This window comes from Callorhinus ursinus, unplaced genomic scaffold, assembly GCF_003265705.2.
Source record: "Callorhinus ursinus isolate GAN/ISIS: 27379988/994484 unplaced genomic scaffold, GSC_fseal_2.0 scaffold80, whole genome shotgun sequence".
In the NCBI taxonomy this organism is placed as follows: domain Eukaryota; kingdom Metazoa; phylum Chordata; class Mammalia; order Carnivora; family Otariidae; genus Callorhinus; species Callorhinus ursinus.
The window spans coordinates 4,148,587-4,168,851 of record NW_027397142.1 but is presented as its reverse complement, the minus strand read 5'-3'; positions in this window follow the sequence as shown (position 1 = coordinate 4,168,851).

Sequence of the window (20,265 nt, the reverse complement as noted above, 5' to 3'; positions counted from 1 at the left end):
TCCCACGTGTGGTAGGGAGCAGGGGACAGGTGAGTGGGCTCCTGTCTAGCACGGACGTTCCCCATCGTAATGTGCTGGCCTTCAGCCCTGGTCCTGCAGAAGCAAGAGGGCAGCAGGAGGGAACGCACAAGTTACTGGCCCCAAACACCATCTGAAAGCCAAGCAGAACCTGGGTCCGGGGAAGCTTATTTGAATGAGACTTCCTGGGACCCTCAAGGCAACTGCTGTGAGGGCAGCTGCTTGTTTGCTGCCCAGGTGTTCATCCGTCTCTGCACGGAGTTTCCAATACCTTGTAATTCTTCACTGATGGGATGTGCACAAGACACATAACCAGGGAGAAAAGGAAAAGCATCTGTTATTTCTGTTCTATGTCTAATATCTGCATTTCTTAAAAGACTTCATTTATTTGTCAGAGAGAGAGAGAGAGAGAGAGAGAGAGAGCCGAGCAGGGGGAGTGGCAAAGGGAGAGGGAGAAGCAGACTCCCCCCTGAGCAGGGAGCCCGACGCGGGACTCGATTCCAGGACCCTGGGATCGTGACTTGAGCCAAAGGCAGACGCTTCACCAACTGAGCGGCCCAGGCATCCCCAATATCTGTGTTTTTTTAAGGTGGTTTTAAATCTGAAGATCAGCTCCACAGCGAGAGTTCCCTAGTCTGTGTGTATTGCAAGTGCGGCTATTTCTGTCTGAGCCTTGCCTTGTGTTTTAAGTGCTCTGGATCTCATCCTCAGCCACGGCAGCGTGCAGGCCAGCGCCCTGTCGACTTGCGGCAAGCTGCGCCATGCAGGGTGGGCTCCGACAACTCCCTTGGGGGCGCTGCCACTCCCACTAATGACACCTTTCAGTTCCACTCCTCACGCTTGCCCTGCCTGGTCAAGGATGGCACTCAGAAAACGGCTCACTCACGACTGGCTTTCAGCTCTTTCTGCTGGGGGCATAAGTGCATGGAGAGGCTTTCTCACCTCAAGACAGTTCACAAGGGCAAGACAGTCTTGCTCTTGCTGAGGCACAGGAGCGTAATGACTGTAAATAACAGAATGGAAATACTGGAAAGAGGGGAGGAAATCTGGTCTAGTGGGCATGGGTCCCTATGAGCTGTCCCGACTTTCCCTCTACGGGAAACACACGGTCTGAGGTCACACGGTCAGAAGATGATGGGGAGCATTCGCACGGAGGCATGTAATTAAGATTTGTGTCTGTTTCTATTAAAACAGGTTTTCTCTGTAGGTGGACTCTAAAAGCAGAACTTAAATTTAATCTACAAGCAGGATCCTCTGTATCATAAATGGTGAGCAACTGACCAGCCTTTCTCCAGTCCACTGCTGGCTGCCCGTGGCCCTCCTGAGTGTTGCTGCTCAAGCTGATTGGTGGTGGGTGTGAAGTCCAGTAAGGCTAGATCCAACAGACTGATTTTCTGTTCACTGAATGATCCTGTTTATAATCCTGTGAATTGAATGACTTATGGGATCTAAAACCCAAAAGTAGGTCTTCTTTGTGTCGCTAAAGATAGCCACGTGACACACAATGAAGTAGATGAGCTGGACACATAATTTGTTACCATGTCTTCACTGCACCAAAACCACTAGTGGGGGGCGCCTGGGTGGCTCAGTCGGTTAAGCGACTGCCTTCGGCTCAGGTCATGATCCTGGAGTCCCGGGATCGAGTCCCGCATCGGGCTCCCTGCTCAGCGGGGAGTCTGCTTCTCCTCTGACCCTCCCCCCTCTCATGTGCTCTCTCTCTCTCTCAAATAAATAAATAAAATATTTTAAAAAAATAAAAAATAAAAAAAAACCACTAGTGGGAACATGCACAATTCAGTAAACTCAGAAAACCATAGACGCTGTGCAGATATTTGATTGGCAAAAAGGTGACGGACTGTAGGACTCCATTCTTTTAAAGTCAATAGTCTGGTCATTTTGGAAATATGCATTCCTATCATGCCCATAGTATGAGGCCTAACCCTGGCATTGTATAAAACTCCAACGATGGGCCAGTGTTGGAAGTCCACACTGTTGGGACTGGTGGTTGTCTCAACAAAGACTCCGTGAAAGACTCACACCTTCTACTCTGAGGCATGTCCCCTGGGCCCCGAAACTTTCTCTTGCCCCCTTTTCAGCATCAAAACTGACCTCTCTATGTCCTGTGTCCTCAGAATCTGGGTAGGAAACTGAGTTACAGGTTTCTGATGAAATCATTCACGAAAGGGTTTAATGTGCTCCTTCCCACATGGTCTTGGGACTTATAGAAAAAGCTTCTAGAAATATCCATAACCCAGGGGCAGACTCTCCTATTATGGGAATCGTTCAAACACTGATTGCCCGACAGGGTACCTCGGACTTTGGTCCTTACCCACATCCATCCCTCCTGAGAGTCACCGTGCCGTCTCCACCGCCATGTTGGATCCTGGGCTTCAGTGACCGACGAGTGCAGTGGGAGGCTCTGTGAGCATGGCCGGCTCTGGCAGGAGGCGCATCGGCCTTGGGCACCCTCCACCCGCACCCCTGAGTCTTCCCATCTACAGGTACCGTGGTTTTTTATGCCCTCCCCCTCTAGCAAAGCAAACATGTGATGATTCTGCTTCAGTCTTCAATCCCTCTACTCAAAGCAACATGTAAGGAACTGACCACAGTGTACACTGTGTCCTAGCCCGGATGTCTGTGCATTTGGAGAGGGTCATGGGAGAAGGAATGAGCTATAGAAAAGCCTCAGCAACACCCCTGAGGAGGGGTGGCAGACCCAGTCCTTCCTGCCTCGCTGACTAGCACGAGTCCTACCTCTAGCTGGCTGGTGTAGCAAACTCCGGATGCCCATAGAACCTCGCCCACAAAACTCTCACAAAATGCCACGTGTTTTGGAGGGTTAAAAGAGTGTCTTTGATAAAGGGGACTGAGGTGGGCAAGGTGGGTAACAGAAAACAACGGGGTTCTCTGAAGCATTTGCTACCCTTACTTACCTTCCTGTGGAACTTCCCTGTCTGGGGTTCCAACACACCCATCTGGAGGTGTCCCGCCCTCCTTCAGGCCCCCCTCTCAGAGACGCCTTGCCCTCCACCCTCCCACCACCTGCCTGGGGTACTCATTTCTTCTAGGGGCATCAGCTCTCTGGTGCCCCTGCCTCTGTTCCGGATCCCTCCAGGCTGTCCTCCTTGTCATTCTGAATCATTTTGCAGTTCCCACTCCTGGGGCCTCACGAATCCGAGGCTTCTGTGTTCCTCCTGCCTCTGGTGTCCGCCTGGTGCGGACATCTCGTGAAGCTAAGCACAGCTGTCACCACCTCCAGGGAATATTGCCAAACAGAGTTGGGTTGTGTGCTATCCATGGGGTCATGTGCTTTAGCCTCATAACCCCAAGGAGCCCCATTCCACTGACCTATGTTGCATGGCTGACCCCACAGTAAGGAGAAGGGGGTTTCAACCAACACATGAGAACTTATAGTCCTGGTAAGGCCTCCACACGTGCAAGAAGCTGCTGCCTCATTCAAAGGCCGCTTCTTCACTCACAATACATTCTGGAGACCTTTCTGTCATGCTGGCTTCAGGGCAGAGCGCGTTCTTTTGGATATCTTCATGGCGGCAGACATCAAGCCTTTAAGCCCAGGTTGACTTGGGGAAAGAGGGGACCATCCTCAGGAGACGAGACTGCCAGTGACAGAGCTGATGGCTTTGTTGGGGCTAAATGTTGGGCGTGACTGTGAACTCTGTCTCTGAGGACAGAGACTTCCAGAAGTCTTCTTACCACGGAGGATGTGACTGACCCAAGAGTGCAGCATTCTGAGGCACTCCCTGTTGTTAAAAATCGAGGGACTTTGGGCTGAAGCCACCTTTGCCTGTCAGGTCACCTCATGGCCAGGTCTGTCTGTCACTAGAGGAAAGGGTGGGATGTCCTGGGGCTCTGGGGACTCGTGCCGGCACCAACGAGGCATTCTGCACCTTCTGCTCAGGAAGAGGGAGGCGGCCCCCACCTCGGCCCCCTTCCCCTCCGGTGAAGACACACAGACCCCCCCCAGAATAGCTCAGTCCCATCATTCTGCTCCTACCAGCAATTGAGCAGCTCAGTGCTCCCAAACCAGGCCGGGAAGCATCATCTCTTCCGATGCAGACGTGGCAAAGAGCTCCTGGCCCTGACTGAGGCACGTGTGTGGTCCAGAGAGCCTGCGATGGTCAGAGTCACCCGCTGGTGACTGCAGGCACACAGCTTGCCCCCTCTGAGTCTCTGTGCACCAGTTGCCTTCTGTTACCCTTGGATCCCTTGCCCCACATGCCCAGCTGTGGTCTACACTCCAGGGAACCCTACTGCCTGGTGCCTTTGCCCTCTGGCCTCTGACGGTGTGGCCTGCGGTTGGCACAGGTGGAGAACAGGGTGATGGCGTGAGGAAGGCAGAGGCCCGCGTGTGCCCGCCTGTCTGCTTCTGCGGATGCTCAGGCTCCCCTTCCTGGCGGCGAGCTCTGACTCTGGGCTCTCGGCCGTCCCTGCTGCGGCTCATCTCATCGCCTGCTGCCCGCCCTGCCATTCATGTTCTTGGTGCTTGCGCCAACTTTACAAACAGCTTTCTGCAGTCATTTGGTGGTTGCTGTTGAAACACCTAGAATGCTTCTGTTTCTCTGACATGATTTCTTGTATGTGGAGTGGAGACCAGAGCTGTCCCATTCCCACGATTTTACAGAGGCCCGCGAACCGAGGGACATGAACACATTTGCAAAGCAAGAACCAGTGTCCAGTACGCACCAGGAGAGAAAGCATCGGTGTCACCCCAACGGTCAAGAAAGACCCGGGACTGCTCCCGGTATTTCTATAGTTCTGCCTCGAGGCTCGGCGGCCGCCACAGCAGCGGGTGAGGACGTGGAAGGGTCTGCACTCCTGCTGCTCTTTCTGAGAATTCAGAACCCTCGCCCAGCTACACAGAGGGACCTCAGCCTTTCTTCCACTGCTTCCGTCCCCTCCCACCTCTGCTTCTCCATTCTGGACGGGCTCCTGCTGGCCAGTGCGTGCGACGCACTGGGGACCCGCGGAGGAAGAGCATCTCTTCGCCGGCCAGTGCCCTGAGCGCCCTGTGCAGCTCGCGAGCCTCCCGAGGCCTTGCGGGTGGGATGCAGGCACTCATCCTCCTGGCCCCCATGTGGGTCTCTTTCTCTTTTTCCTCCCTCTCTCTCTGTGCTCTCCCCTCCTTCCTCCCCTCCTCTCCCGTGACCTCAGCATTCCAAACCAGCACCGCACGCGACGAGGAGTAACATGACTGCCGTTTCCCCAGCCCTCTCTCAAAGTGGAGATGAGGGCATGTCTGAAATTCCCTGTCTGCTAACAAAGGGAAAGGTAGTAAAAGCTCTTCTCTTTCAAGAAACCTGGCGGCCGCCCGTCCTCCGGTCTTAGACATCCCAAACAAAACCAGCAAATCCAGCGCCGTCCATAAAACACGCACTCCCTAATTGCTAATGTTTCCTTTTTGATAACTAAAAAGACTGTGCACATTAAATAAAAGGAGATTTAATTTCTAGTTTAAATACAGCTGCTGTGATTCTTATGCACCACACAGCTGTTCCGAGGCTGGCACGGGGCCATCGCGCAGAGGCTCCATCACGTCTGTCCTCATTGTCTTCCTGACACACGCACACAGAGCATCTTGGAGTGTTTGGGAAATATTGTTATTCATTTGCAGGTCTGCACTGCCTAACAGAGGGACGAGCCTCGCCGGCCCCACACCTCCGAGCTCTTGGCACCTGCCAGACTGATTCTTTTTCTCCCTCTGACAGCCTTCTTTCTGCAGAGCAAAATAAATAGTTTTACCTCCTCTTTTCCCGTTCTGGGCAGGGACAGACCACGTAGAGCACAATATTTCTTAGGCTTGCTAAAAAAATATTTTTCTTTAGAGAAAAGGACTGATCACATGTTTTTATTTTGAAAACCACGAGAGCACAATTTTGGGTTGGAGTCTTAAAGGGACGTTGTCAGTCTGTGCCTGTGTCTTGGGGGCGGAGAGGAAGAGAAATTGTTGCCAACTGGTGTGTCGTTCTCGATGTGTTTCAGAATGAATATAATATTAGAAGAAACAGGGAAAATTAGAAAGATTAAAGTCTTCAAGGACATTCCGACCACTTGCTTTCATTTAGGCGCTGTCCTCCGGGAGGGCTGGAACGGCTCCTGCTCAATCGTGTTCAGCGGAGGACAATTGTCGTCGTCAGGCTCCCGCGGCAGGAGCCCCAGCCGCACCGCGTCCTGACGCCTGGAGACTCTTCCTGTGGGGGCTCACCCTTGGCCCCGCCCGGCAGCCCCGCTGGGCTCACACCCTTCTCTGCGCCCCGCCACTGTTCCACCCCTCACCCCGGGGAGGCAGCCCCCAGGCCCCCAGCGCGGCCCTCCTGCCTCGTTCTCCACAAATGTGGTGCAGCTGGGTTGGGTCTTTGACCTGCTTCCTGGAACATGGATGGGCCTTCTCAAAGCTTGCAGGGCAGGGGAGTGGGGACTAGCAGTCTGAGGAGGAGCCAGGAGAACGTCCCCGTCCAGTTACCATCCAGACCTGGCCTCGCTCCCTCGAAGCAAGGTCATCAGCCCCATCAATTCACCGCAGGCCAGCATCCTGGTATCCGAGGGTGGCCGTAATCAGGGGCCACAGACAGGGTGCTTTAAAGACCAGTTTACCTTCTCACGTCCTGGAGGCCAGGAGGCCAAGATCCAGGCGTGGGCAGGGCTGGTTCCTCCTGGGGCAGCTCTCCCCGGTGTGTGGACGGCCGGCTTCTCCCCATGTCCTCACAGTCGTCCCCCTGTGTGTCTGTGTCCTGACCTTCTTGACTTAGAAGGACACTTGTCAGATTGGAGAAGGCCCACCTTCCTGACCTCACTTTACCTTCATCACCTCTTTGAAGGCCTTGTCCCAGCACAGTCACATTCTGAGGTCCTCGGTTAGGACTTGACTAACCTAATGAACTTGGGGGACACAGCCCAGTGCCTAACACAAGCTGAGTTCATAGGGAGCTGAGTGTAATGGTGAGCTTCCAGCCAGAGTGAGGGTCCCACTCACCCAAGAGCGGTCAATGCGTCTCTCGTCCCAGGTCATCAGGGCAGAGCTTCCCTGACTGTCAATGTGACCAGCTTTCCCACTGCACGATTTAACCAATGCAAGAGGAGAGAAGGAGGAAATGTCTGAGAAGAGCTCTGGATGCACATGCACCTTAGTCCCAGAGCAGTCACTCACCGGCTAAGTGTGCCTTTGGGGAAATGACTGTCTCTCCGTAAAAAGGAAAGTGTGGGCTGAGTGACCTTGGAGGTCTTCAACACCCCATGGTGATCTGAGTCAGGAAGAAACACAGAAGCAGCAAACTGTAGTCCGAGGGCCACATCTGGCTCCCAGCTCGTCTTTGTAAATAAAGTTTTATTGGAATACAACCACACATATTCACTTACGTATTACATCTCTGCTACCATGGCAGAATTGAGTGCCTGTAACAGAGCCCATGGGGACCACAGAGCCTCAGATACTTCCCGCTGGCCCTTACAGAAGCCTCTGACAACCCCTGGCCTCAGAGCACTGAAATGGGTCAACCGTTGGTTTTTGCTGGGAGGGTGGCGGTTCGCAAAGCCAATGTACCAAGTGTGGGTGGAATGTGCGTTCATTTGCTGTAAGCTGCAATATTTGTTTCCAGTCTGTGTGGGTGAAAGTTGACACTTCGGGGGCCATAGCCCACCGGTTGTGTGTTCAGAGATTCACAGCCATGCGCGATCTCTCCCATCCCCGGCCACCTGACCAGTGCGTGGAGTCACTGGACACTGTGTGCCTGTTCTGAAAGGGCTTGAGCCCCCGCTGTGCCAGCCGGAGAAACACAAGGGTGGAGGCTGACAGCAGGGGGGCCAGGGGTGACCACACCTTGTCCAGCCTCTGCAAACCAAGGTCGAGAGTGGAATTGCCTACGGAATACAATGACAATGAAACCTTACCACCAGTGACCAAACCTAACCTTTATTTAACTTCTTGTGTCATGAGAAAGCTAAACGTTTTTAAAGAATTAATAACCCAATTTATGTTTCTTAATTACAAAATTAGAAAATTTCAAAAAAATTATTAGAGTTACTATTTCTTTTAAGTCCTGGTCCCAAAGCTGTATTTTGGGGGAAGAACAGACATAGGGATCAAGGATGCGGAGCCAGAGTGGGTGGGGTTTTGAGCTGTCCTTCTTCTGCTCCCGCTGTGCACTCGGGGGTTAGGGTCGGGCACTCCAATGACCCAGCTGCACCTGGCAGGACGGAGGTGGAAGGGGCATGCCGACCTGACAACTCCCAGGAAAGTGGGTGCAGATCACTTATCATCTCTCCTAGACACAGTCTACGTTCTTGTCCAACTCTAAACATGGCTCATAGGGTGCTTATGGTTTTCTCAGACAAATGATTTAAGCCAAAGTCTCGCCTGTTGTAAGCCAGCAAGCCCCCATGGCCAGGCTCTGTCTGCAGCCACATCCTCAGCATGGACCCCTCCCTGCCTCCCCTCCTCGCCTGGGCCCGGAGCAGCTGGGGACCGGCTTCGTACGGAGGTGACACAGTGCCCAGCCCTGCCTGCCCCCACCCCGTGCCCGGCTCCCCAAATCCTTTCACTTCAAGGAAAAGCACTTCTAAGAGTGTCTCTCAGACATCCCAGATTTCACTGTGGTTTGAGGGATTATTGTTTCCCTTCAAGGTGAGGAAGGAATTTACCCTCCGGGGCAGTGTGGCCAGGCCCGCCGGGGTGGGGTTCGCGCACCGCCCCAGGTCTCTGGATTTCCACAAACAGCTGCTCAGCACTGCAGAGAGCCTGGGTCCTGGCTGCCCCCATGGGGGCAGTTTGGGCCTCATGTGGCTTCCCATCGTGTTCTCTTTCTGCTTTCCCTGCCCTGCTGGCTGGGCCCCTACCCACCTACCCAGGGAGCTCCCCAATCCAGGGCGCACCCCGCCCCTGCTTTGCTTCCCTAACCTCCCCTTCTCTCTGTATCTATGACTCTCCAGCCTCGCCTCCCCTCCCTGGTGATCCTCCACCTTCTGACAAACTCAACATGGCGCTCTTTGGTGGGTGTTTGTGGTGTCATGACAGACGTTTCTGAGCTCCATCAAGATTTTCAGCAGAAGAGCAGCCTTGGGTGGGAGGACCTTCTCGGGGTTTGGTATGTAGGGTCCACAGCATTGCAGCCACACCACTCCAGTGACACAACTCAGTGTGGATGGCGCTCCTCCCAGGCTGGGCTGCTGGGAGACCCACAACCGGTCTCCTCGGTCACACCAAGCACCGACACACTTGTGTTTGGCAACCGGGCAGTCAGGGCAGGAAAGCTGAGCTGAAGCAGGTAGAACCCCCATCCGGGGGTTGATGGCCCACCCAACTGCATCTAGGTGTTGCTGGAGGAGGCCCCAACCTCAGGGCAGAGATCCAGGTTCACTCTTTGTTCTGGAGAATTGCTGAACATTTGTCCATCTATTCAACACGTATTTACCGAGCCCCGCTTATGAACAGATGCTCTTCTAAGTTTTGTGGACACAATCCCCAACAGAAAGGCAGGATTGGCCCACGCCTAGTGGACACACAGTGCACACACTCACACTCAGAGTACGCAGGGAGCGAAGAGAGAGAGAAAGGAGACAGGTAAATTGGTAATCGATCAGCCATGCCCACTGCCTCTGCCCTGGGCACTCTACACGTGGTCTTCAGGCGTTCCCACAACCTCTCGTTACCAAACATGCCTGCTCCACGCTCAGCTACGGTGCATGTGCTCAGTACTGTGGACATTTGCAACAGGGAGTTCTGATCCGTAGGAAGACAACATTTCCTCTGTGTCCGTAATTCAGCTGGAGAACTGCTTCTGTTTCGGGCCATAAGAGGCCCCATAGCAAGAATTGAGGAGTTCTGGAAGACCCCTCTCCTTATCCCGACAGCCTGACCCCAGGATCAGAGGTGCCACATTATTGCTGCTTTGGGCCAACACTTGCAGACCTCTGGTGCCGAGGGGAGTCACCTCACCATTATCAGCCATTGGCAGCTGGCCCTGAATCACTTTTCTCAGATGAGCATCAGCACAGTGGCGAGGAGAAGGGGGAGAGCGGTCAGGGCAGGTGCAGGTATTTGGGTGCTTGCAGGGAAGGCAGCCACAGGTGGAGAGAAGGCATGGGAGGAATGACCGAGCTCCTGCTGCCCATCCTGAACCTGCCGACCTGTCCTGTCCCCTCGCTAATGGTAGACAAGACAGGGAAATCTTCTTGGTTTGCCAGGAGAGGTGATTTCCAACCTCTTCCTTCCATGTTGTGGGCCGAAAGCTCTGCTTGGCTTCCATAAATCCTGAGAATGGGGGACATGCTGGGTCCCCTTCTTATAAGATCAGTACAAATCTCCAGTCTCAACTCTTTCATGAACTGCTTTCTTTTTCTTGATACCTCTGGAGTCCTAGTGATGTTGCAGTGTTGGATTGTCCATGCTGAGGCCTGCTGCTTGCCAGCCACGAGCAGTCACTGGACACGGATCAAAGGAGGACTTTCTTCCCTTCTTCGGGCTTTGCTCCGAGAGCAGGCCTGCAGGGGCCCAGAAGTAGCCGTGGGTCACGTGCCCTATCACCCAGGCGGCCTCTCCTCCTCTCCTGCCAACCTGCTCCTCGCTGCCCCAACTGTGGCACCCATTCAGAGCACCAGTTCCTAGGTGAGATCATCTTGATCTAATATCAGTTATTTTTATGTATTTGGTTCTCTTACCCCTGAATCAGTCATACGTACTTGAAGCTCTGAGCCTCAGTTAAAGAACCTCATATGCTCTAAGGCGCTGAGCCTGTGCCTGGTTTGTTGTAAGAACTCCAGGGTTAGTTGAGCTACTGACTGATCCAGATGCATGATTACACACTGGAGACACTGAGATCTCACAGACTGACTCTCAGAGGTCTTGGCCACTATTCTGTAAGTGCAGCCTCCTGATGGTGTCAAAGCTGTGGGCAGTGAAGTCTCCCTTCCAGAACGAAGCTGGGACTGATGCCCAGAGCAGACAGCCCGGGGCTGGAGCCGTCTTCTGAGGACACTGGTACCCAAGTGACAATGGTCCTGGTCTAGGACCTCAAGAAATGGCCATCCCCACCCAGGAGTCATCGGGAAGGCTGCAGGTGCTGGGGGTTGATTGTGTTTCACTGTTCATTTTGAATTCCCTTCCCTTTCCCCCTGAAACATGACTAAGAAAATCTATTCCAATGTTCAGAATCCTGGGAGATCACCTCCAGACCTTAAGTACCCCTTTCAGAGGCAGGTGATGGAGTCGGCCACATGGCAAGATGACAGCCAAACAGAGCTGCCCGTGGAGCCCTCCTGAGAAGGCCCCGTTGGGCGGCGTCCTCAGTCCCACCGGGAGGGGTGACTCACTCCCTGGGGTGTCCCGGCCGATGGGCCCTTCTCGCCGCGCCCGGGGGTGATGACAGTGCAGTTAGGGCAGAAGGTAATTTGTTCTAATGACGGAAACTCCACTAATAAGTCCTTCCTGTGTTTTAAGTCCTCAAATGCACTCATCTCTCCCGTGTCCTGTCTTTGAGGATTTTAACCCTCTGCTCTTTCCATTTTGTGGGAGGCTCTGCAGCTTGTGCCACAGTCCAAATTCAGTGGTGGGTGGGACGGTTCCCAGTTCCAAGGACTTGCCGCAGATGGACTCACCAAGCCCCCCCTCCCCTGCAGAAGACGGACCCCCACCCCCTGTGGTTCCCGGGGCCCCAGGGTGCCCACCCCCTCGTTCCCCAGTCTCCCCCAGCCCTCTGCCTCTGTGCACTGGGGCAGGACGGGTGTCTTCTGTGGCCCCCGAGCAGCCTTCACAGACACTCCCGCCAGGAGCTGGGGGGACAAGAAAGCCATGTGCCCTCCAGGCTCTCCGCCATCTTGATAGATGTCTGTGGCAGAGCCCCTCGTTGGCACGCTTCCTGCTGCCCTGAACCCACCTCCCCGAGTTCCAGCAAGTGCTACTGGATCCTCATTACCGTGTGCGTACCCTTTTCAAAATGAAGAAAAAACCCCCAGACCACGAACAATAGGGCAGCAAGAACAAGGTAGATGTCCCTGACATCCTCCAGGGCCCCCTTCGTGCCAAGTCTTCCTCAAGCCTGGGGGTCTCAGTCGCTTGTCTCTCTGCTCCGGCGAGGGCGTCAACATGGTGCGTGGGGAAGGGCAGGGCGGGCCCTCGCGGGCCGACTTCCTCTGGGCGCAACTTTCCATGGCTTCAGGGATCTCTCTTGAAGCCTTACCCAGCCCCACTCTGCCAGTCTTGGATGTGCGAAGAGATGCCAGAGGCTCCCATTTTACTTTGGACATATTGCATTCCCGGGGATCACTCAGTTCTGTGCCAATGTTATGTTTTGTGCTTCGGTGTGATTAGCACCTTCCAGGGGCCCCTCGTTAGTCCTGCAGACGGTGGGATGGGGGAGAGAGGCAACCAGGGGACAGTGGTGCAGCCTGAGGGTCCGTGTGGAGGTCTTCCAGCTCCTCCAAAGGGTGGGTGGCAAGTGGAAGGCAGGAGTCACAGGTGCCAGGCTCCCAGGTGGGAGGGAGCATGAGGCTTACTGGACGCAGGGACGAAGCTTTGCGGAAGCCTTGAGCATGCATCTCGGGGCTGTCCAGCGCTTGCCTACTGAAGGTTTAACATGTGGCATGAGCTGTGTGGCCCACCTATAAGCTGGACTCCTGCCCCGCTGGATAGATAGAGAAATAGGGTATGGAGCGATTAAACTGTCTGGGCAGGTCTTATGTATGGCCGTCAGATTGATATTCCCTAAAACACTGGTGTTTTCAGACTATGGTCCTTTTTGAGAAGCGACGGCAGCTCCACGCGTCATATGGCGTAAGATCCACACTTCTCAGCTTATCATCCGAAGCTTGACCGCATTTTCCTGCTCCAGCCAAATCTGCTCGCTGCCCCATCGACCCCCGCAGACGCTCAGGTCCGGCCTCCGGGCTCCCAGTCGCACCGCCTCCATGCTTCCCTCCCTCCCGTGAGGTTGACTGCGCACAGGCTGGGAGATGCGCTCCGGGGTTATCATCTGTTGCCTGCCAGGGGCTTTGTTTGGACCAGCTCACCCTTGATTACAGTTTCAGGTTATTTAGGGATAATTTGTTCACAATATTTCCTCAGCCTCAAGGCTCCTGCTTCTTCCCTTTTTTCAAACCAGCTTTCTAGTCCTTCAGGGATGTTGCTCAGCGCTCCCTCCCCGGGAAGCCGCGCCACGGTCCGCCGCTTTGTCCACCCTCTTGGGGCAATAGCCCGGTAGCTCCTGTGGGGCCCGTCCTGAGCGGGATCTTCATGTACACCTACTCCTCCTGCTGTTTTGCTTGCTAGGACCTCCGGGGTGACACTGGACTTTCCCCCAAGTCCTGTGACTGCCCGCCTCCTTGTTCTGGGAGAGGGCTCCTTCGGGAAGTCCTTCCCATGTGACGTGAAGGAGTCTCCAGTGCTCTCTCCGCCCTCCAGGCCCCGGGCCTCGGCCCCCTATCCCCCAGCCTGAGCCGGCATTCACCCCTCGTGAGGTCCCAGCTGGGAAACAGGCTGGCCCGAGCTTTCTCTGAGCTGTATCCCATCCAGCCGCCGGGGCTTCTTCCCAGCCTTGCCTCCTCTCTGTGCAGTAAAGACCTTTCAGCCTGGCCGAGAGCCTGCAGCCCTGGGGTCGGTGCGCTCCCCACGGCGAGGGCATCCTTCCTTGGTGAGTCTGGATTTGTCTTTATTTGATGGGTGTCTTTACGTGATGGACAACGTGGGATCGCAGTCCTATTTTGTTCCCTGGGGATCTGCAGGAGGTGCAGAGACTGGTTTGCATGTGTGCCCAGCCTGGGGAAGAGCAGGAGGAGAAGCACCTTTGACCATAAGGCATGCTCTTCCCCACTTCTCAAGCCTAGAAACTCCACCGGACCCCTTCCTCTGGAGGTGAGCACCCTGCAGGAACTGCTGAGCCCGGAGCCAGCTTGCACATCAGTGATGCAGGGGAAGGGGAGGCGCGGCCCTCGCGGTCCCCAGGGCAACTCTCCGGAGAGGCAGTGGCGGGGTGGGGAGTCACGTGCCGCCTGGCAGGCCTGCAGGCGGGGAGGCGAGGCTGACTGAAGGTGACTGGGAAGATGCGGGATGACCCCACTCTGGAGCACCCCCTCTCTGGGGTGGGCACGGGGTCCTCTCTCTTGCAGGCGACCCCGATCTCCTTCCTCGGAACCCCTCGGCTCACAGAGTCCCGTTTGTCTTCACCCCCATGCCTGACGGGGAGCTGTGCCTGGTGGTATGTTGAGGCAGGCTGGTGTCTCACCTTCTAAGGCCAAAGCAGAGGCGGAGCACTCTATTTATAATTTGGGGGATTTTTGAAATCATAACTCTTTCATTATAAAATGCCTGGAGCCTTCAGACACAGCAATCAAACACAGTAATATCCGGTGTCGTTTAAGAGGGACCTGTGTATTTTTAAAAACATTATCAAAGAGATTAAGTCTAAATGATGTTCACTGAAGGGGTGTGTTGACAATATTTATGACTAAGAGGTGCAAATTTACTTATCAATAGGAAAGCACCAAAGCGGCTCATAGCCCTGGATTACTGAATGTTTCCAATATCAGAGTCTCCCTTGATGTGATACTATTTTTTTGACACGAGTTTATAGATGTGTTTTAATGCCTCTGGTATAACCAACAATTTACAAATCAACCAGACATCTACTCTATGGGGCAATTCAGGAGTTTTGCCTTTGAAATCCCCTCGGGAGACTTGAAAATCCAGTTTGTTGTGTCTTTCTTTAAGACTTAAAATAAACGTTCATGGAGCTGAAACAGGAAGAGGTAAACTTGCAGCTTCTTCCGCAAGAGGAGTTTCGACGCTCGACCCTGCTTTGCCCCTCACCTATGCAAAATATTCGAAATTTAAAGCAAAATGGTTGCAATCTTTGCTCCTCGAGGGCTGGCAGGTACTGTGCTGAAGCTAGCGTGTTGGCTCTGCTGGTGCACGTGGGTCCCTGGGGAGGAGAGGTTGCCCCGCATGGCCTGGGGGTGGGGGGGGCTCCCCACAAGTGTGTTGCCACCTGTACTTCTCGGCTCACATTTGTGGCGCAGGAGCAGTCTGGTATGTTAGAGGCTCCGGCAACTCTTGCAGTAACGTGGGGACAGGCCAGTGACGCAGGAAGTGCTCCAAGGTGCTTGGAGCCCAAATGCAGGACTCTCCGAAGATAAACACAAGGACTCGATGCATACTTGATTTTTAATAGCATCCCTGAAAACCAGTGCCAGAAAGCGTAATATGAGAAGTGGTACGAACGCAGCACAAATTGCCATGGGTCATGAAAATGTACAACAAGGTACTTAATGAGTAATCCATCACATCTAAAAAAAAATGCTGCCAGGTCCTCTTATGTGGCATCATCCACGGAGAGTCCATTTTGACCTTCCCCGAGCTGGAGCTGTGCTGTCCATCGAGGCCTGCACCAGCCTCACGAGGCCGTCGGGCGCTCAGGACACGGCCAGTCCAGACTGAGATGTGACGGGCTGAGTGTGGAAGACTCTTAGTAAGAGAAAAAGAATGTCAGCTGTACCCTTGAGAATCTTTTAGGTTCATTGTATGTTGAAATGCAGTATTTTGGCTTGTTAGGTTAAAAATACCTGGTATCAGAATGAATCACACCTGTTTCTTTTTCCTTGTAGAAAGAGTGGCTTGTATTTGTCTCCCCTCTTCTGTTTCCACTGGACAATGCTGATAGGAACAGATACCCACAGACGGCATCTGTCAGGGACCCTGCCATGACTGGAGATGAGAGGGGTTCTAGGGTGCCACAGAAGAGGGAAGAGTGGAGGCCACGCAGGCAGAGGCAACTTCCCAGGAAAGGCATTTCTTTCCACCTGTAGGAGTGACGATGATTTCAGAAGAATGGCCTGGAGGTGGGTAGGTTCCCAAGCCGGGGATTTGCACGGAGTGCCGAGCCCAGCAGAGAATGATGCAGACGTGCTCACCATAACCAAGCACCCCTCCTGGTGGTTGGGGTCTCCCTGGTTACCTGCTGGGCACTGTGCTCATTAGTCCTCACCCTTTTACAGGTAAGGAAACCGAGGTTCACCAGGTGAGGTACCCGTCTGAGTCCAGAGCTGAGGTGCTTAGCTGCTAAGCTCTAGAAGACTCATCACTGATGATTCCAGACTCGCTCACGTCACAGCGGGACGTGTGTAACTCTGAGCCACGCAAGGACTGCATTGTGCAGGTTTCTGTGTTACGGTAGCCAGTGTGGCCATGCGGGCAAGGGTGGGCTGGAACGCCTGCCCAGCAGAAGCGCCAGTGGGACCCGCCAGAGGGACCGGCCACACTGGGTTCTGGTCCTCAGGATGTCCAGGAGCCATTCCTGCCCATTGTCGGTCCCTCCTCCCGGCAGGGTCGGGGACAGTTGGCAGTGTCTCAGTATACCGGCAGAGTCTGAGCGTTCATGCCCAGCATGGAAGACATCGGGGTCTCGGGCAGGTGGTGGGGCCTGATGACGAAGCAGGAGGGGCTGGCTGTCTGTGACGCGCCCTGCGGCAGGCAGGCATGTGTCCTCTCTGACGGCATCCACCCGGGGCGGGGCTCTCAGGCTGTGGGTTCCCACAAGGCAGCATCTTTGCGGACCTGCCCCTCCTTGGCAGCGGACCACAACCTAAGGCTTTGGCAGGATCAGCCGTGTGAGGGACAGAGTGGAGGGACGTCACATGGACCCCAAGACCCTCCTCCCCAAACACCTGTACCTCTGGCTGTTGCTGAAGGACACACCTGCCATCTACTCTCAGAAAGAGGTGTCCTAGAGCACAACAGCCGAGCCATGTTTCCCCACCTCGCAGAAAGGCGTTTTGAGAGTGGAGACCAGAATCAGCACTTCGCAGCCAACAGGGATCTCCGTGGCCATGTGGCATTCCCTGTGCCATACTGCCCTGCAGACAGCCTCCAGTCTGGATCCCTTATCATCAACCACAGGAATTTAAAGAGGGCAGGAGGGAGACAGAGGAGCTGGGCCCATTCGCAGACAAGGGCACCGGCTCGGATGAGGGAGCCAGGCCTCGAACGCTGGTCAGTCCGGTCTCTTGTCTGAAATTGAGGATGCTGTCGATGAAGGTGTCAGTGACCTGCCGAAGGAAATGCATTTGTGATAGGGAGGGAGAAAACAGAATTCAAGTCTCTAACTTCCAGCCAAACTTTCCTCTCTCCAGGATCAACTGTGTGTGCCCATAAGTCCCCACCAACCACCAGGCCTGTGCAGATGAAGCCTGACCTGCAGGGACTCTAACAAGGTCAAAGTCACTCAGATCTTCTCAATCTCCCCACCGCCCAAACCACCGCCTGTGTGGCCACTGAGCCTCAGAGTCCCGGACGAGCCTGCTGTGCGTGTTCTTGCCCCAGTCTGCCCTCTGGGGCACCCTCGACTCTGTACCATTCTCCGCCTCCTTGTCATCACAAGGCCTCTATCTGGATTGCAAAGCCACACCTGGCTTTGGGGACACACTGTACCGATGCTATCCATTAGTGCCTTGTCTTTGATGAATTAATCTAGTGAGTTAGCGCTTCACCGGGTGCAACCCACCGGGGCGCAGATGGGACCGTTATTAGCATAAGACCCCTTTAGAAAAGCTCAGTGGAGTCCGCAGGGTCCTGGGGGAAGGCGGGAGGCCGGGGCTCCTGCAGGTAAAGGGGAACGGCTTGCAGCGGTGTGGATCCTTGCGATGCGCAGGCTCTGGCCAAGCGTGCTATACCCACGTGAGCCCACAGCAGTCACGGGATGTAATTATCATCCCTCCGGTTTGCAAAAGGGGGAACTAAGCGTTAGTGAAAGTAGGCAACATGGCGAAGGCCCAGCTGGGAAGAGGCAGAAGTGGACTGAACCTTCCCCACATCACTCCACAGCCCTCCTCTGAGGACAGACCCCCTCCCTCCCCACTGGCGTCTGGGGAAAGGCAGGCTGCGGTCGCCTTGAAGACCGTTCTGTCCAGAGCAAGCACCCAGCAGAGCTGCCGCAATCCCGGGCTGTGCTCGTGGGTTCCCAGCTCCCTCGCCACCACGGCATCTGCCAAATCGCTTCCTCTTGATGGGCTCCCTTCACCCAGCTGTGGAAGGATGGTGATAATATCTACCCAGAGGACATGCAGCTTTACTGTATTATTGCACATAACTGATGAAAGACCCCGCACAAGTTCAAAGGCTCCAGAACAGTATAATTACTCTTTTAAGCAAAACACTTTTTAGAAGCCCCGAATTAGCTTTCTCTCTGAAATGCATATTTCTTCTCAGATGTGTGCTTTCTGTATAATAGGGAATTGGAAGTTGGCATTCGCTCTAGTAGCAAACGCAAGATCCTCAAGGGATTCTGTAAGTTGGCTCAAATCTTGTGGAAAATTGACAACAAAGCCACAGCCTACGTCTAGGGCACTTTCTGGCTCTGGGAGCCCCAGAGTTTGCACATGAAGTATAATCCAAACTCACGGCGGACTCGGAACAAATCATGTCGTGCTTTTGGCCCTACCCCCGTCAGCTGAGAAGTGAGGGCTGCGGCCTGGGCGCCACCTTCCCAAGGCCTCTGCAGCCTCGGCCTGGGCTCCGGGCTCCGTGGTGGCCTGCCTTGGGGCTTCTGCGTGCCTGGTCTGGGTCCACGAATGAGCAACAGTCAGGCAATGAAATGCAAACGGACCCATCTTTCCTCCAGAATAAAAACACCCATTTAGGATCACGTCACTCAGCCCCTCCCTTTGCCCTGTGGAGGCAGGGCTGCTGAGAGTTCCAGGGGCAAGCGCGTCCCTGGCCTGCGTGCTTGGCCAGGCCAGCACCAGCCTTCCCCTCTGCGCCCGGTGACTTGACCTGTCCAGTAGGACAGAGTTCTCCACCGCAGAGAAAACCAATGGGCTTCCCTAACCCTGCAACAGTTGGCCCCTACACACTTCCTTAATGGTCTAGCTCCCAGTGTTTAGGAGTAAACTCTACTCTCTTCCTCTGCCTCTCGGTGGGGGTGGCGGTGGAAGGAGAGCCGGCGGGTGGGGGATGAGACTGTTTCCTGGAGCGGTACTGCCAGGGCCCCAGCAGAGGACACAGCAGTGAAAGAATGCCACACTCGAAGTCCGATGGTGATGTTCCTGCGTCATCTTCGTCTACCTCAGCTTCCTGTCACGGGGGACACGCCTCCAACGTCCTCAGACAGTCCACAGAGAGGGCTGAGGGCCCGACCCTGCCCCTGCCCCACCGCCCATCAGCCGGCCACGCATCCAGCTCCCCCGGTCCCGCCCGTGCCCGACTGCGCGCCGGGTGCCTGGCAGAGGCGCACCAACTGTGGGAGCCTCGGGCCCTGCTCCAGGACGCAGGCGTGAGCGCGGTTCAGGGACGTGGCGAGTTTGTTCTTGCTGCTTGGATAAGGGAAGGCTCTGGAAGGAAATGCTATCTGAAGTGGGCCCTGAAGGAGGAATTGGGGTTTTCCAGGTGGACAGGTAAGGCCCGAGTCCCCATCATTGACTGTGCGCTCAGCACCGCTGCGGTTTGTCGAAGACAGGCTCACCCACGGTGAGCCCACGGTAGGCACCCCATGGCAGATGCCGGCATCAATGTCCTGGGGCAGAGACGACGCAGTGCAGCTAGACTTTGAAGGGAGGACAGGAGGTGAGAAAATGTGGACCTGGGACGTCGCTGGCCACCGCCAGAGGCCTGGGATGGCTGGGTGCAGTTTGCTGGGATGACCTTGGGATCGGCTGTGTTGGGGTGAGGACGCCGTCAGGGACGAGTGGAGGGCGACATGGCCCTGAAATTCTTACGCTGCCGCCCGAGGAGCTCCCTTGTGCAGGGGCGGCTGCGTGGAGCCCCTGTGGCCCCGGTCCGCACTCTGAGCGGGGACTACGGAGGCCCACGGTAGGGATTTGGGACATTTAACCTTGAAGAACGATGGTTGCCATTTGTGGGCTGTTTTCGATGCGTCCGACCTCACGCTGAGCCCGGCAGAGTGGAGACCATGGTAACAGGAATTGCAGCAGTGGCGGTGTGAGGACTGAGGGGCTCAGGCACTGCTGGACACACTTTTCATACATTAATTCATTTAATGAAACAAGTACTGTTATTGTCTCTAGTTTACAGGAGGCGATGCTGAGGCACAGAAAAGGTGAGGGTTCTCCCAGCGCAGCTCATCCAAAAGTGACGGAGCCAGTGCTCACGCTCAGGCCGCGCGGACACGGGCCCAGCTCACGCTCAGGCCACGCGGACACGGGCCCAGCTCACGCTCAGGCCACGCGGACACGGGCCCAGCTCACACTCAGGCCACACGGACATGGGGCCAGCTCACGCTCAGGCCTCGCAGA